The 16,812-nt window shown below is 37.5% G+C and overlaps 1 long non-coding RNA gene across 1 annotated transcript in view; it reads left to right on the top strand.

Moving 5' to 3' along the window:
- The first annotated feature begins 6,644 nt into the window (after nucleotides 1-6,644).
- The window catches only part of LOC133274732 (uncharacterized), a 31,633-nt gene continuing 21,465 nt past the window's right edge, over nucleotides 6,645-16,812 (top strand). Inside the window, exons 1-2 of the long non-coding RNA XR_009745218.1 lie at nucleotides 6,645-6,736; nucleotides 13,687-13,799. This is a non-coding gene — a long non-coding RNA (uncharacterized LOC133274732). The remainder of the gene's footprint in view (nucleotides 6,737-13,686; nucleotides 13,800-16,812) is intronic.

Here is a 16,812-nt window from a genome sequence, read left to right as displayed (position 1 = left end):
GTTCTTATAAAGGTGCTTACCTTTGTGTCCTTGTCACCAGCATGGTGTTAAGGGTCTGTATAGCTGGTGAACGATGCCAGGGATTAAGCTCTGGGGGTTTTTGCCAGTCTCATAAACTAGCCTTTGAATCTGATCAGGTGACTCACCAGGCAAATAGGTCCATCTTACCTGGGGACATGACAAAACTGAGCAGTCTCTAGATGCTTATTTTATTCACAGAAGAGTAATAAACTAGAAACCCTTAAGTTGGACATACAGTGTCAGTGGCAATGATAATGAAACCTAGCAGAACTGACTAGTACTGTCAGGTTTTTAGACCTATTAGGAGTAATCATCAAGGCTGAATGGTTGCCCTAGGGAGAGCTGAGGTTGAGTGACAAAGCCTTGCTGACTGTAGGTAATCTGATGTTCCTTCATTTCCAGATAAAATCCTGATTTCCCTATATGCAGCTAAGATTTTTACCCAGTTTCCATCCATGTCTGTGGCACTGGTATGAGTATTCAACAGCAGAAAGAAAGCAGAATTAATGATTCTAAAATGTTACATGATAGAAATGGATTGAAATGATACTTTGAATTTCAGTTAAATATAAAGTTTGTGTAATGCAGCTCCACTTTTTTTTAAGGTAATTATTTGAAGTTAGCATTTTATTGCTCATTATAGGTCTTTGCTTTGTGGAGAATCTCTATAGCTAGATATATTTTAATGAATCTGTTTTTCTTTGGTATACATAATTATACTAGTAACTAACTGCAGCTTGGCTTAAAATACTTTTATTCCATTCAGAGGAGACTCTGAAAAGAAGCCAGAAAATAAAAGCAAATGCTTTTGTTCAAATAACAATGCTTAGGTTTCATAAAATTCATAAAAATCCTGCAACTTTTAAACTACTTACTGCATAATCCTATGAATTATTTACATGAGTCAAGGTTATATGAAGCTCTTTATCAACAAGGTGGCAGTTTCACTATGAAACTTTTCTTTTTATTTGGGATGCTTGAGATGTTTTATTAGATTAGCCTAGCACTTAGGTTTTGAGAGCTTTTGCAGATACTTTCTCAAAAAAGCTTTTACAGGAGATTGCAAGTGAGCTAACTTTGCAAAATGCTAGAGGTGAATACAGTTGAAGTTAATTAAAAAGTACAATTTGATGCAGAACCTCCTGTGTTCCCTGTGTAATAGACATAAGCGTGTAGGAAAGACAGATTGGGAAGCCCTTGTTCTGTGGGTAGGTTTTTACTCCATGGAAAACTTGGTGACTTTACTCCATTAATAGTTTATCTAAGGGCTTCTGAGAATATGGGTATTTTTAATCCGGTTCTAATTGATAGTGTCCGCAAGAGATGCATTTGTTTTATTTTAGCTATTGCCTGTTATTTAGTTTGCATCACTTAATGCTGTACTGTCTGTGAAATTCTAAACTGATGGCTTTTGACGCTTTGTTTATACAAACACTTTTTCCTTTTTTTTTTTTTCTTAACAGTGTATTTTTAGGTCACTGGGAAAATGGAACTCTATTGGGGTACTTCCTCAAAGACGGCAACTAACTTCCTTATTCTTGCAGTTTAGTTGTTGCTGCAATAGTGCCAGGAGAAGATAATTTACCAACAGTTACATATCCTATTGACCCATCCTGGTTTTACAGAAACTGAAGCATTTGTTAAGCATACTCGGTACAGTGCACTAAGCCTAAAGAATGCTGAAGTTTTGCAGTTTCTTATAAATATTCAATTAACCTTTCTTGTTGGTTTAAAAAGAAAGATAAGGGTGCCATGTCTGCTGCATCAGGATATCAGGGCCGTTTGCTAGAATCTGGTTTTGGGCAGTAAAAAATGTGCTAGATTGAGTTGCAATGTAAGAAGCAACGGAAGCACTGATTCCACTTATGGATGTATTTTCAGGGAAGAGATACAACAGATGTGTTCAAGGGGATGTTGGGGGATGTTTGTCTGGCCATGTGGAAATAAATGAGGTAATAACTGCTGCTATTTTGACATGTAACTCCAATATCCTGCAGTAAGTGTGCTTGTGACTTCTTATAATTTCTTGTGACTAGTCAGAAATAATTAGATAAAAAAATGTTATTTGGATTTTACTTCTACCAAATCTAAGCGGTGATAGGCTGAGAAAGTCGGGGCTGTTCAGCCTGGAGAAGAGAAAGCTGCATGGAGACCTCATAGCAGCCTTCCAGTACCTGATGGGGGCCTATAGGGATGCTGGAGGGGGACTCTTCTTTAGGCACTGTAGCAACAGGACAAGGGGGAATAGGTTTAAACTTGAGCAGGTTAGATATAAGGAAGAAGTTCTTTACTCTGAGGGTGGTGAGCCACTGAAACAGGTTGCCCAAAGAAGTGGTCAATGCTCCATCCCTGGCAGTGTTCAAGACCAGGTTGAACAGAGCAACATGGTCTAGTGTGACGTGTCCCTGCCCATGGCAGGGGGTTTGGAGTGAGATCCTTCTCAGCCCTAACTATCCTATGGTTCTATGATTCATGGAATACGATAGAAGGCATCTACTAATTCTCTTATATGCATATAAACCAATATCTGACAAACAAATATGAAAAGTAATCAAATACTAGAGCTATTGCTGAACAGTCTGAGGAAAGATCTTAAAGACTTGGATAATTTCCTCCTTTTTTTTTTAATGTATAAAAAAGGACCTTAATTACTTTAAGGAATGCTGTATATCAAACTGAAATCTTCCTATGCAGGCAGTTGGATGCAATATGCAGCAAATTGGTAATAAAAGTTGAGAGTCATAAGATTAAAATGCTGCTCTCCATTAAAAGGAAATTAGTTTTGGTTGTTTTTGTTTTTGTTTGTTTGTTTGTTTTTTTTCCCCCTCTTCTTCTTTAAAGCAATTTCTGAGCCAAACAGAAATGGCTCCTCTCAGACATTTAGAAAGCAGGATTTAAGAAATAGTATATGATAGCTCTTTTGGCTTCAAAGTGCACAAAGTCCTTGGAAAAACGTCATCTTTCCTAATTCCCTTTGGAGCTGTTGGCACCAACTGTGTGGGATACAAATTGTAAAACTCTACTGGGTACTCAGGTGCTAGAGTTTTTGCTAACTGAATTTCTATTTCTTTACATTGCAGTCAGTACTAAAACATTGAATCACATATGTTGTGATTCAAGGTAAGGTGAGGGTCTTTAACATTTAGTTTCTAAGCGTGTCCAGGTTTTTTTGAGTAAAGCAGCACTGTGCTGGATGCTACCTTTATGTATTTTAAGAGTTCATGTGAGAGAAAAATTGTATTGACATTAAAATCGGAAAAGAGCAGAACTTTTGGGCCCTGGCTACAAACTTTTATCTCTATATAAAGAAATTTATTAAGGGCTGGATAGAGTGTTTTGACTTTATTGCAATTTGAAATGCTTTTTCCCTCCAGGAGGTCTGAGAGGAGGTTGTTTCTCCAGGACCAAATTTTTCTTTCCCCTTTGCCCTCTAGCATTCCTGCGTTGAGTGTCTTTGCTGTGAGATAAGAGGTAACTTCCAAAGTGCTGCAAAATTTACCCTGCGGTTTAGGATGTTTTCTTCCATGCCTCGCCACCTCCTCAGCAAACCTATTCATGTAGTCCCGGCTCTCTGTATGCGCACTCAGAGTCAAACAAGTCCTGAGTGGGAGCAGTCGGTACACGGTATTTCTCAAAATGCTCATCTCAAGGTGTGGCATGGTGAAAAGTGATCTCTGCCTTCCTTTTCCTTATTCAAGTCTAATAGTGACATCCAGCAGAAGTCAGAGTTATGATACTTAAAAAGATGATGCTATTAGTAATTGAACTGAAGACTTTTATTTAGGGAGCAAGTAACACAAATAACCTATTTCTAATCTTGTGGTTAAGGCCATCTGGGAGAGGAGTAGAGTTCTGTTAAGCTGTAGGAGCGTGTATCAACCATGGCCAGAGCAGAGTTGACAAAGATTGTTCTCTGCTTGCACCTGCATGGGAGGAGCACTGAGACTTTCACATTTGGGTTTCTATAGACTGGGAGAAGCTTGTTGGGGCAGGCTGGTTTGAAACTGAACTTTTCTTCTGATAGATTGTTTGACTAGGTTTAATAACTCCAGTGCTGGTTATGCTAAAACTGAACTATGTAGCTGTGCAGTGTTCATGAGGAGCATAACCAAGCTTTTCAGAGTTCAAGGAGCCTTGGACAAAGCTCTTAGTCATATGGTTCAGTTCTAGGTAGTCCCATGAGAAGCAGGGAGTTGGACTTGATCCTTAAAGGTCCCTTCCAACTTGAGATATTCTGTGGTAACTTCTGTTTGTAATCTTTTTTTTTATGTTTGGAGATGCTGCTTTTTGCAGGGCTTTGATATGAAGTTCCTGGGCAATACTGTTGCAACAGAGGTTTGGAGATTTTGAGGTTGGGTTGGTTTTCCTTAAAAATGGTCAATTTATGGTATTTACTGTTGCAGGATGTGATAGAGGGCAAAGCTAAGAGTTCAGAAAGAAATCCAATATACTTACGGAGGAGAAAAAGAGAGGCAGAGCATCTAGTAGCCTGGTCCTCTGAGGTTCAAGAGGTTTCCAGACAGCAGATTTCCAGAAGCAAGTAGGATATGCAAATGACCCGTCTTGTTTCTTTTTCCCTAAAGATGCTTGTAGTCTTTGTTAGAGAGTAGCTGATGAAAAGAGTTATACCTCTGTGCTGAGGCATTTCTGTTCCTATGTCCATTCTCAGCTGGGCTGCCAGGCTAAGGAATGTTCTCTTCAACAGGAAATTAAAGACCTGAATCTATTGGATTTGGATGTGGAAGGTATAAACAGAAAAAGATGGAGGGAGGGAGGGAGGGAGGGAGAAAATAATGGTCATTGCCATCCGTTGTACCATGCCTTCTGAGCCTGTCCGGTCTAGACAAAGCCAACTATCTGGCAGGCTCCAGACATTCTGCTTCCTGCCATCTGCCACAGCTAGTAAAGCTAGAACAGTTTGTTTGTCATCTTGTCTTATTTTGAAACATGCTAACGTGTTTATGAGATAAATTGCACAAAATGACATCCGTGTACAAAACTTGGTAGCTCTAAGCCAAATGCTTTTCAGAATGATATACATATTTGCTGAATAATTTTGACAAAGCAAATTCTGTATGACCAGGTTGTAATAAAACCAAAAACAAACAAACAAACCAAAAAAAACCCCAAATAACCTAGTGACTGTACTTCTCATTGAAAATTTGAACTATCTGGGTTAGAAAAAAAGTAAAATCATGTATTATTCATCCTTAATAGGATAATGCATAACTCTTAACAATTGCAAACATGAGGTAGTGTTACTTGATTGCTACCATTTTAAGTCTGTTGCTTGCAAATGTACACAGTATTTCCATATTGTTGTAAATTAATTCATGATACCACACCCTTGCTTTAAAAAATGTGGTAATATTAATGTTAATAATTCACCTTATGAAAGAATACTGAAATAGCTATGGAAACACTCCTTGCAATGTATACTGCCTTTGTAATTTTATTATCACCATGAATATAAATACCTCTACTGTTTATAAGCAAATATAAGTATGTAATGGATGTTAGGGAAAAAAATACTGCTTTTCTTTTCCTATTCTATATTGTCAGCTTCTTTCTCCTCTTACCCCACACTTCTGAAACTACTTTGTCTTCCTATAATGAATGTGCAAGAAATATTTTGTCAATCTTTGCCTTTGAGGCTCACTTGCACATGAATCTTCAGCATCTGTCTTTAGAGTTCAGAGATGAACAGTATAATGTTGAAACATATTAGTTGAAGAAAGGACAGATAACCTGAAATGTTGACTGCATCTTGTAAGCTATCATGGGGAAATTGTTGTGGCTTTTTCAGTTCAAACTTTGTTTAGCTTAATGTTCTGTTCTTTAAAGGCAAAGATGTTCAAGATTACTGACTTATTTACTAGCATGTTTTGTTGTGCTAGCTCTTCTAGGGAATAGTCAAACATGGCAAAAATGCTCACCGCCAGTCTTGCAAAAGAACTTTAGTAAACTAAATGTATAGTCAACATCTAAAGTCTCCCAGAAAGGTTCTCCATAATAAAACTAATCTCACTAGGTTGTTAACAGCTATTGCTCGTGGATAGTTTTGGGACTTTTAGAGGGCTCATTGTATTAGGTGGCTTAAAAAGGCAAACAAAAGATTCAGAGTAAAACTGAAATATCATATTAATGTTTCATAAAGCAAAGTAAGGTTATAAAGGAGAGCTTTAAAATAACCTAATTTTTCCAAACCTTCATTTAAGTGCTTGCAAGCTTTTTGAAAATTCTGTAGTTAGCAAAGGAGACATAGCCATTAAGCTAAGAACAAAGCTGTGTTATTTCAATTTGTGTTTCCCTAAATAGCATACCCACACTACAGTGTACTGAAAGCGTTTGTTCTTAAATAACTCTCAAAATATTAGTGAATTCACTTTGACTTGTACTTTTTTTGAGACTGCTATATACAGTATCAATTATGCAGATACAATATTAATAGCTTATAAAGCGATATATGTTTGATTAGCTACTGAAAAGCTCACAACAGTTTTTGGGGAAAGCACTGTCTAATAATGAGCCAGAACTTTAAAACATAAATATTAATTTCTTACTGGTTTGTGGTTTTTTTTTTGTGTGTGTGTGTTTTTTGTTTTGTTTTTAAATTTTGTTTTCAAACTCAAGGCTCTGTCTACTAAATGCATGGTATCTGTAGAGGTGTGAAGGAAAGTTATATGCCTGTGACAAACTACCCAGCCAATGGGAGGTAACTGAAAACAATGTTTTGGAGAATGGGCTGTGTTTGGTAAAGAGAGAACTGACCTGGCAGAGACTGGAATAAGTTTATTTTAATATTTCCTGCACATAACATCTGCTAAAGCACCAGAATTTCCCTTTGCTTGATTTCGCAAGGATTTCTTTAGCTATCCTAGCTCCTGCTCTTCATAGCCAGCAGTGTTATGTTATCAGAGATTGAGACTGTTGCATTAATATCCTGTGACAGTATGTATATTTAAAAGATGGAGTACACTGTTAACTGGAAATATTACTTAGCACTTTCTTTCAAAGGAGAGATTTTGCTTCAAGTTATTGTACAGTTAGAAGAAAGTTAACTGAAAGATAAGAACTAGAAAGAAGTGTAAATTTTCTACCTGCGCTATTGATTTTCATGCTTTTTGTATTATTTATACTCCATGAATGTTCCAATGCAAGTAAAACCTACTTATAAGCATACGGGTGGGAAAGAAAAATGTTAGAAGAAAGAAGATTTTATACACCATCTCATGATTATAGTTATTCAAAGGACAGTGTTTTCACATAGAATAGGTCTCAATACGGCCTTTAAAAATAAGACAAATAATAAGCAAAAAATAACATGGAGTTAATCAGATGGCACTCAAATCCTGTCAGCTTCTGGTTTTGTAAAAACATAATATGAAAAACTTTGAGAATGTGATCAGTATGCCTGGCCTGACGTTTTTCATCAGTAGTGTTGACTCGGTGTCCATCAAGAGTGTTTGTTTACTGTGGAAATGCTTTTCAACAATCAACCAGCAAAAAAACCCCAATCCAAACAGATAATGTTTTTGCTGGATGTGCTGCAAGTTCACTGTAGCTGTCTTGGTATTTAACTTAGGACGGATACAGTTTGCCTTACCAGCCACTGCTTTCTTCTGGGTCAGGCCAGCATCTAATGCGCAGCCATGCAATTCCTGTAGCGCATGACATGTGCTCATCAAGGGAGAATGAACAGTGGGAAATGTCACCCCTCCACAGTGGCTGAGGCAAAGGGAAGCCTGGGGGAGGTGAACCTTTGCTACCATAAGGCACTGCTGGGGTATTTCAAATTAGATTTTTAGAACTCCCAAATGATATATTCTGTGCTACTAAAATATCAGTTATTTTCTATATCCCATTTTGTAGTGGCTGCAAGGGCTAGAATGGCTGTCACTAGTGCTGTATAAAAGGAATTCATTTTCTGCTTTAAAAATCTTATGGCTTTAAACCCACTTTTGTAACTTGGCTGGTACACATCATTGTTTTCAGTCCTTGCAAGAGATATAGCTGGACTGAAAATACTGCTGTCAGGCGCCAGGCTCCCAACTGACAAATCTTGGTTTGAATCCTTTTGTTTTGCTCATGTAGCACAGGTTGCCACACAGGTTTAAAATCAAAGATGCTTCAAGATGCTGGGTTTGTGTTAGTGCTGGTAAGAAAACCTATTGCTGTGTTTCTGAAATCTCCACTGAGCTTTGCATCACCATGGGATCTTTGTTTCTGCTGGTCCTGTGGAGCATGGTGCGTCCTATGGGGGGTGGTTAGGGCTTCCATAGGAGAAGGGAGCCGCTGGCTTGGACAGAAATGAGGCTTGTCCGTTAAGCTGATTTTAATAAGTAAAAAAAACCACACCCCAAAAACCCAAACCCACCCCCCCCCCCAAAAAAAAAACAACCAAACCCTCAAAACATTAAATTCCAGCATTGTGAGTGTATGAATAAAGATTGCTTTTGTCATCTGATAAGTTCTTCAGTTCTTGCTAGACTGCACTAGACCCCTGCACTTGTACCGGTACTGTTCAATACACTGAATATTATTTTGTGATATTGTGAGTAAAGAAAAAGGAGAATATGTGTGGAATTAGTTCTTGCTTAAAGTAAGGTGTTAGATCAGATGAACTCCACAGGTTCCTTTCAACCTTAAAATTAGTCTTTGACTTTTGTTGTCAATTGCGTACATTAACTGGAAGAAATGCTGGCTGTAATAAACTGTGTATCCACAGGCTTTCCATAACATTTCAGGGACTTCTTATGTGCTTACTGAGAGGCATTTAGCATCTATCAGTAAGCACAAATTACTTACCAGGGACTTTTACCCACTAATTCAAAACACTTATTTGAGAATTCCAAAGCCAGTTCAAAATAAGATCAAACCAGTTCTGCCACAGATCATCTTCTCAGATCATTAGCTTGCTTAATCATAGGCTTCTACACAGAACTCTGCATCCATCTCTAATGTATTTGCACTACCTGTGAGCATCCAGATGAAGCTGCTCATGATGATTATTCATCCAGCAGCCAGATAGGTTTAGAAAAAAGCTTTTTAAAAATTATGTCATCCTTTGTTTAGAGCTAGAAATAGGCGTGCAGCTTTTTGCATTAGTTTGCACTGCATTATTTTAATGTGTCTCAGTTGAGTCCAGGAGGGCTGTCATCAGCAGCTGTATCCTGCAAGATGGTTCTCTTTTTATTAAGCTGCTCTGTGATGGAAAGGCACTGCTTAGCAACATTCTTTGGTAAGAAATGTGCTGCGAAGCTCCTTCCCTTCCATTCCCATACTGTGCAGAAAAGTGTGCGCTTCATCTAATGCCTCATCCTAATGACTGTCTGAGTGGGGCTGCAGTGGCCAGCCCTTGGGGAATCCTTCAGTAGGAATGTCTGGTCACGATTTCCGTATCTGGGGCTACTACCATAGGATACTGCAGCAGTGCGAAGTAATTAGTAATGTTTACACAATGCTACCAGTATTCAGAAAGTAGTATTCCTTGGTGTAAGAGTGAGAAATAACCATCAGAGAGAAGATCAGGTAATCATCTGCTAAGCTGTCATTTGGCAGTTGGAAAGCTCTCTGTATTTATGATTGTACGAAGACTGTACTTCTATATTTTATGGCTTTTATAAATTATGCTTCTCCCTTTGGGAGATTAATATGCATAAACAGAAAAAATAATCTAAGCATCATCATGGTTTTCTACTAGAAAAGTGGTTTAGTGTTATAGGCAAGGAAGAATACAGGTAAAAACTCTTATTTTTTACTGGTTAGTTATTCCGCTGGTTCTGCCAGGCTGCACTGAGTCAAGATAGACCTTTCAGGTATAAACTTTGGGAAGCAAATCTTGCCTCAGAAAAAGAGACCTAATTGGTGTCTGACGGTGTTCTGAAAGGAAGAAAAGAGTTGACACTGGTGTAATGCTGTTTGCACATATCCTCATCCCATGGCAGGTTTGGATGTACAGCCTCTTCATAAACATTATCCAGATACATGATCAAATTAAGAAAAGGTGGGGTTTTATTTCTGAATGTGTATAGAGTGATTCTGGGAAAAGAAAGCATTTGTGAATTAAGTTGAGCACCACATGCTGTATGTCTGGCTGTGAAGTCCCTGTGCCTTACATTATAAGAAACAATGGCTGGTTGTAGACTCAAATATTGATGGTAAATGACACATGTTTTTCAGCATCTAAGATTTTGATAAACTTGAAATCTAAGGGAAGCAGACTTTCAAGGAAAACTGCATTATTTTTGAATCACTGTTTTTTAATTTTCTTATCTACCTATTTGAGAAGCATTATGGAAAGGAACAGTGTATCAAAATCAATTGATAGGCAGTCCTTTCCAGATGGATAAACCTAGGTGCCTTCTTGCCTGATACAGTCAAACTCACTTATTCCTTTTGGCAATCATCCCTGTTTTCAGGGGTATATTTTTGGTTTAGGAGGACACCTGCTTATTTTCCAGTGGGCAGTACCCACCACAAATCTCATTTCCCAGAGCAGGGTTGAGCCCTCATCCTATGGAAGTAAGCAAAATGAGCTTGCTGTATGGGATTGCTGAATGTGCCTCTTCCTGAGCAAAACTGTTGCTGGTAGCTCAGAGGTGAAAATGAACAGCAGTGTACTATCTCTCCACTTCACCAGCTCAACAAACGGAGCTTGGTCTGAGGGAACCTGATGTTCACAACATAGCTTGTATTTCTTTGTGTTACAAATGGCTGCTGAATTAGCTGTCAGTACAGGCAAGAGAGCTGTTGGCTCCTTCCAATGCTTGCCATGGTTCCTCTTGCTCAAGCACTTGCCCTGTTCTTAACCAAATAACTGTAGCTTCTCCTCTGCCTCAGCCAGGTCCTTCCCTGGCTGTATTGCTTGACTTAAATCCCAGAAACCATATATTTAGCAATTTGGTTGGGTATAATTTGGGTTCTGTACAAAAGGACGCTTCATTTGGTCTGGTATCTTCATTTTCACCATTGTGCAGCTGTCTCGGATGAGTGGAATGCACATCACTGGAAAGAGAGAAGCAGCAAAAAAATATTAAGGTTAAAATAATAATTAGACATAGTTCAATATATTCAGTGGAATTTAACAACATTTAACAGTGGTTTACCAAGGTTTAAAATGTTTGATGGCAAGATTCATCTCATTAGTTACTGCATGGAAGAAACATACAAGGAAAATTGAGCTAGAATTGAGTTAGAATAATTCATACAGAGAGCGGTGGTGCAAAGGATAAAGAAGACCTTCCTGTTATCTGATATTGATGACACTTCCATTGAGTCATGAGGTTCAGAGTGTACCCCCTTGCTTTTCTAACTCCTTACGGAGCCTAGGTACAGCTAGGTCCAGTCTCAGCCTTGGACATAAGCTTATACCAAATGGTGTTATCTATACAGTGTTTATAATAATATTGAATAGCTACGTGCATTAGTAATATTTCACTAGCATTAATTCGGCATGCTATCAGTCACTGAGGATCTGTCACAGGTAAGGGGTCTTTCTGCCTTGGGCAAAGAAGGATCTCTTAGTCTCAGCTAAGGAGTCCCAAACCTTGGGAGATATCTTTGCTCAAAGGGAAAGTTATCAGATGTCCAGTCTATTTCCAATTCAGGGAGAGCTCAAACTGGGATCACCCTGATTGATAGTAATATTTATAGAGTAAAGTAGTAGGCTGCTGGTAACTAGTATAGACGAGGATAGATGTCTTTGTTTCAGCATTGGTATCGTGTTCTGTACTTCGGTTATCTGGTGTTCTTGGGCTTCAAAACCACCTTTTGAAATATTTTTCTGAGGCACTTTCACTTCCTTGTACATGAGCCAGGAGCTTTCCTGCTCACAGGTTCACCACAAGGCATGCGGCCTGCTGCTCCTTGGTTAGCCTGAACTAAATAGCTAGGGGAAAAGCTTACATTTAGCCTTATGTATGTTCCCTGTCTTCTGATGTCTTTATACTGTAGGTTTTGGCACCAGTGTAGACTAACGTCTTGAAGTTTAAGTCATGAATCTGAGATTTATTGTAAATTGACGACTCTAGCCTGTGAGTGGTTTGGACTTTGGTAAACTAGTTAACAAGAATTAACAAGTGGGTTGAGCTTCCCTCTTGGCAAGAAGCAACAAGTATTAATAAGAGATAAAACTTTATTAGCTTCTTCTGACACTTGGAAAAAAAAATCCCACTTACCTTGCTGAGGCATTTGGTCTCAGGGCTCCTCTCTGCCAATTCTCTTCACTCAAGAAGGCAATTTAATATAAATTAATAAACTCTTGATTGTTTCTATATTGATTAATAGCAGCTACCTGTAATTTTTCTGAGTTTCATATTGGCTGCAGTAGTAAGATGTTGGGGGTTTAATTAGATGATTTTTTTTTTTGTAAATGCTGCACCTGAAATGACCTCTGTTATTAACTGTTTATAATAGTCACCACAGCGCATTGTATCTGGTCATGCTCCTCCAGGAGGGAGGCTGACCATTTGGTGCGCTGTGTGCACAACTGGGATGCTTGCTTTCAGTGCAGGAGTCTGCCATTACCTGTTAGGAGTCAAATGCTGGCAGTGGAAGGATTGGCACCCTAACCATTGCATAGCTACAAACTACTTATCAAATCTCATGTGCATGGAGATTAGGTTGTATTATAGAAGATTATGCAATTATTTTAGATTTGAGATTGTTTACTCCTTGTCTCTTGCGTTGTTAACCTTGCAAGACCATGTGTAACTTCTTCCTCTTGTTGCTTTGTTGTTGTCTAGAGTGCCTTCAGCCTTTGCAGTAGCAACAGATCCTATTCCTTTGTCTGAAAGGGAATTCATTAATTTTCAGGAGTTAGTACAAGGATTAGAAAGCTCTACATGAAGCTTTTTGCAATCCTTTCTGCTATGTTTTATCTGTTCATTTGATCAGGACAATGCTGCATGTATGTGGAGGATTCAATAATGTATCCAGTAAATAGAATATTTTGAGATAATCGCAAAATCCACCTGACAGTGGTAACAATGAACCCAAACTGAATGAAAAAACTTGATACTTAATGGAGTTTGTATGTAAACAGAAAAAAAAAAAGTGGGCTGTTTTCTTTTTTCTTATCCCCCCCCCCCCCCCTTATTAATCATTAAGCTTCAAGGAAATTTTTCATCTTACAGCTAAACCAGGAAAGTGGTTATTAATGTAGGTGGTAAAGTAGAAGTCCTCATTAGAAGTGACGCTTAACTGAAACCCTAGTAAGGTTGTTTGCACAGTGGGAAAACTGTCAAGATGTCACAAGACAAATTGTCTTAATACTGAATAAATATATAGAGGAAAGTTAGAGGGCTGTAATTGTTCACCTGGAAGAATTTTTTGTAGAAAAATAGCTACAGTATGTAGAATATTTTTATGAGTACATACAAAGAAATAAGACATTAATACTGTGGAAATAGAATAATGTGGGGAAAAACATAGTACTTCATTCTTTAACCTAGCACTTTGAAATTTTTTCAGTTAATCAATAGGAAAATTATTGTATGATCTTGATCAATATTAGTAAGCAGATGTGATTTGCTGGTTAGTATACAATACTTGGCCACTTGGGAGTATCCTGGATAATTATTCACTCATACTTCTCTTATAGCATGAACTGTATTTATCGTTTTGAGAGCACATTCAAGAAAAAACGTTTCTCTTGATTCACAGAATATTTAAAGTGCACTGCAGCCTGAGAGGAGAGACAGAATTGGAATCATGGTGTGGATCCTGGTGACAGAAGTTACTGCAACCAGTCCTGAAATAAGCTGTGTTTGTCCTAGGTAAGATGTTCATCCCACATACTATGTTAACTTGGAATTGCATGTTTTAATTTTCTGAAACATTTGATTCTACAATATTTATTTAAAGTAAATATTTGGCATATATTATTAAATCCATGCATTTTCTCACTAAAGAATATTCTTATGTCCAGCAACGTAAGGTCAGTAGTCAGTATTTAACACTGACAACTTTATTATGTTAACATATGTTATGTATAGTTTTCTTTGTCCTGTTGCTATATAACCTGAAAGATCTGTGTCAGTCTTGAAAGATAAAGAGACTAAGGATGATGTTTGCAGGATAAAGAAAGTTTAGTAAATGTTTATCTTCATGAGTGGATTAGAGAAAGCAGTTGTAATGGTGCTTTATTTTAAGGCTGTTTAATATGGTGAAAAACAGGTGGATGTGTGTATGAGTGTCATTAAGACTCCTGCTCTTTCTCTTTCTTTTGGTGTAGACTTAATATGTTTCTGATTGTGAAATTGTAAGTGGTATTGAATCTCTCTGGAGAATTCTTTTTTTTTCTTTCTGATGTATCAGAATGTATGATGTAAGACCCAAGGGCAAGGTTATAGTGGTAAGGTCCTCTATCCCATCCTTTTGCTTTGATGGGAGGTAAACAGGTTCTTTGGCAAGCTGTGGCTTTGTGGTGTAAAAGAGCCACTTTCTCTCCCAGCAAGTGTCAGCTGTTAGCATGGTGAACATTTTATTGCATTTTCAGTATTTTTAAGTTCTTGGTTTTATAAAAGGTAATGATGGTATCTAATTTTTGATGAGGTGGGTCTGCTTTTCTCTTTTTGAAGTAGAAAATAGACAAATGGCATTCTATATACCGTAATAAATGTTATTTTGGTACCTCTAGTTTATTATGGGTGAATTATTAAAATATTACCATTGCATGTAGATTATACAGTGAATGGCCAGATGATAAAATGGAAGGATTTAATTCTTAGCTATCATATGCCATGAAGTAGGGAGGGGGGGGGGGGAGGGGGGTGGAGATAACTGACAAGTGCAGTCAAGTTTAGACCTCAAGTGGGGATGTTTAAAACCATCACATCTCTGTTCAGCTATGTGTTTAACTGTGATTTTTTTTTTTTGTTTTTCCTTTTGTTACTTCAGCCTTTTATATAGAGAAGTACATGTCACAACACTCTGATTAACAGCTGAGTTATTGAAGCTATGGCAAGGATTAAGGGTAATTTTGTTCAGTGTTAAAAAATGTCTCTTCAGAATTGCAGCACCGATTTGATGGATATTAACTGTATTTTCTGAAAATATTCATTGACATCTGTATATTTATAATTTCTGCCATCAGAGGAGTTTCTCTTTGTACTTTGGATACAGCCATAACTCACTGCAATCTCAAATATGTACTGTATTTAATGATACTTCTGAGACTTATTATTGAACTCGGGTTTATTACAGTTAGCAACACATCTCACATGACCATACACTGAAATTTCATCCTCTGGTTAATTTATAAAAACCTTCATACCCAGTTGACTGGCAGGCTCTTGTGAGTACACATAGCCTGGGTTTTGAGAACTGGTAGAAAGGCGTTGTTTATTTTAGTTGTTCCTCATTCCTCCAGCCTCCTGTGAATTAGTAGCTTTTCACAGCACAAAGGAAAATCACATCTCATCATTCAGTTATTTAGATTTTTTCAAGTCACAAAGGGATCTTAAAGTCCACAGATTCCCAAAAAGAATATAAAATGCAATGACAATTTCAGAACATCCTGGTGGTACTGTAAAATTTCTGATTCTGTAAAAGTGAAGAGTTTTGAAACAGGATCTTTTTAGAAGTCAAGAACTGTAATTTCTGTCCTCCAGACACTGATCTTTAGGGAGTCTGTCATTCAGCTCTGCAAGTCTAGAGTCTCTCAGGAGTCATTTTAGTGAGAGAAGAAAGGCAGGAAGGTGATGGAATAGCTGATAAAAGGGTCAGGCTACATCACAGGATGCAAAAAGGAATTAGAGTGGAGAGCAAATGAGAAGATTTAAGGATGAAAAGATAAATTCCATGATAAAGGAGATAATGTAGGCATCTGGGAGAAAAGTAAATAGAGAGATGTGAAAATGGAGAATGTAAACCAGAAATAAAAGTCAGGATATTTAAAGAAATTACCTGAAAACTGGGGTAAGGAAATTAAAGGAAGGTGGCACCATGTTAGGCATCAAAATGAGCTGTAGCAACCTGTGTGCATAATTTATCTTTTAAAATAAAGGCATTAAAGCTATTAAAAAACCTGAATGTGTCGAACACCCTGAAAAGTGAAAAAATAGATAGGTTACAGCTCAGTCTGCATGTTTCCTTGAACTGGTGACATCACCACTTATAATTTCCTGTAATCTCTTTGTTTAATGCTACCACGTTTATAGCTCATTCCAACAAGGATGCCCCCTTTTGTTGCATATCATATATTCTCTTATAAGTTCTTTGTAGAAGTAGTTTTTACCCTTGTAGGTTTGTTATTTTTATCTTCTAAATACAGCTTTTATTCCCTTGAACCTACATTACTGGCCTGATATACTGTCAATAGTAAGAAATATATTGGGACATAAAGAAACCATCAAGACTTAGAAAACCACTAATGTTTCCTAATGTTGTGTGTGAGAGAGAGCGCAAGCACAAAATATAGTGGCTACTCTAAAGGAATGTTTTTAGGAATCCATTTTTCCTTTGTATTCCGAATAACCCTGAAGTAGATGTACTTGGCTTCAGATACAGTGGTCTTTTATTTTTCTATATTAAGCCACTGTCTCTTTGCTGCTGATGAATATTTTGTTATTAAATAAATCCTCTTTGTACAAATAATGAGTTTCCTTTGAATTTAATCAATTCATATTAAATATTAACCTATTAAATATATTTGCAGCTTCCCATTTGTAGGCTTATCTCTGAATTTTATTAATTAAATATTGGTTAGCTATTAGAACTGCTTCTTGCACAGGAAAACCTCTAAGTGTCTGCAGTTAATGCCTCAGCTCTTCTCTGTTGCTGAGGCTG

The sequence above is a fragment of the Pezoporus flaviventris genome, unplaced genomic scaffold, assembly GCF_033815535.1.
Source record: "Pezoporus flaviventris isolate CSIRO_AGI_PZ_B2104156 unplaced genomic scaffold, CSIRO_AGI_Pfla_v1 ptg000036l, whole genome shotgun sequence".
In the NCBI taxonomy this organism is placed as follows: Eukaryota; Metazoa; Chordata; class Aves; order Psittaciformes; family Psittacidae; genus Pezoporus; species Pezoporus flaviventris.
The sequence above is the reverse complement of the archived record's forward strand: the minus strand, read 5'-3'. Positions and strand labels throughout refer to the sequence as shown.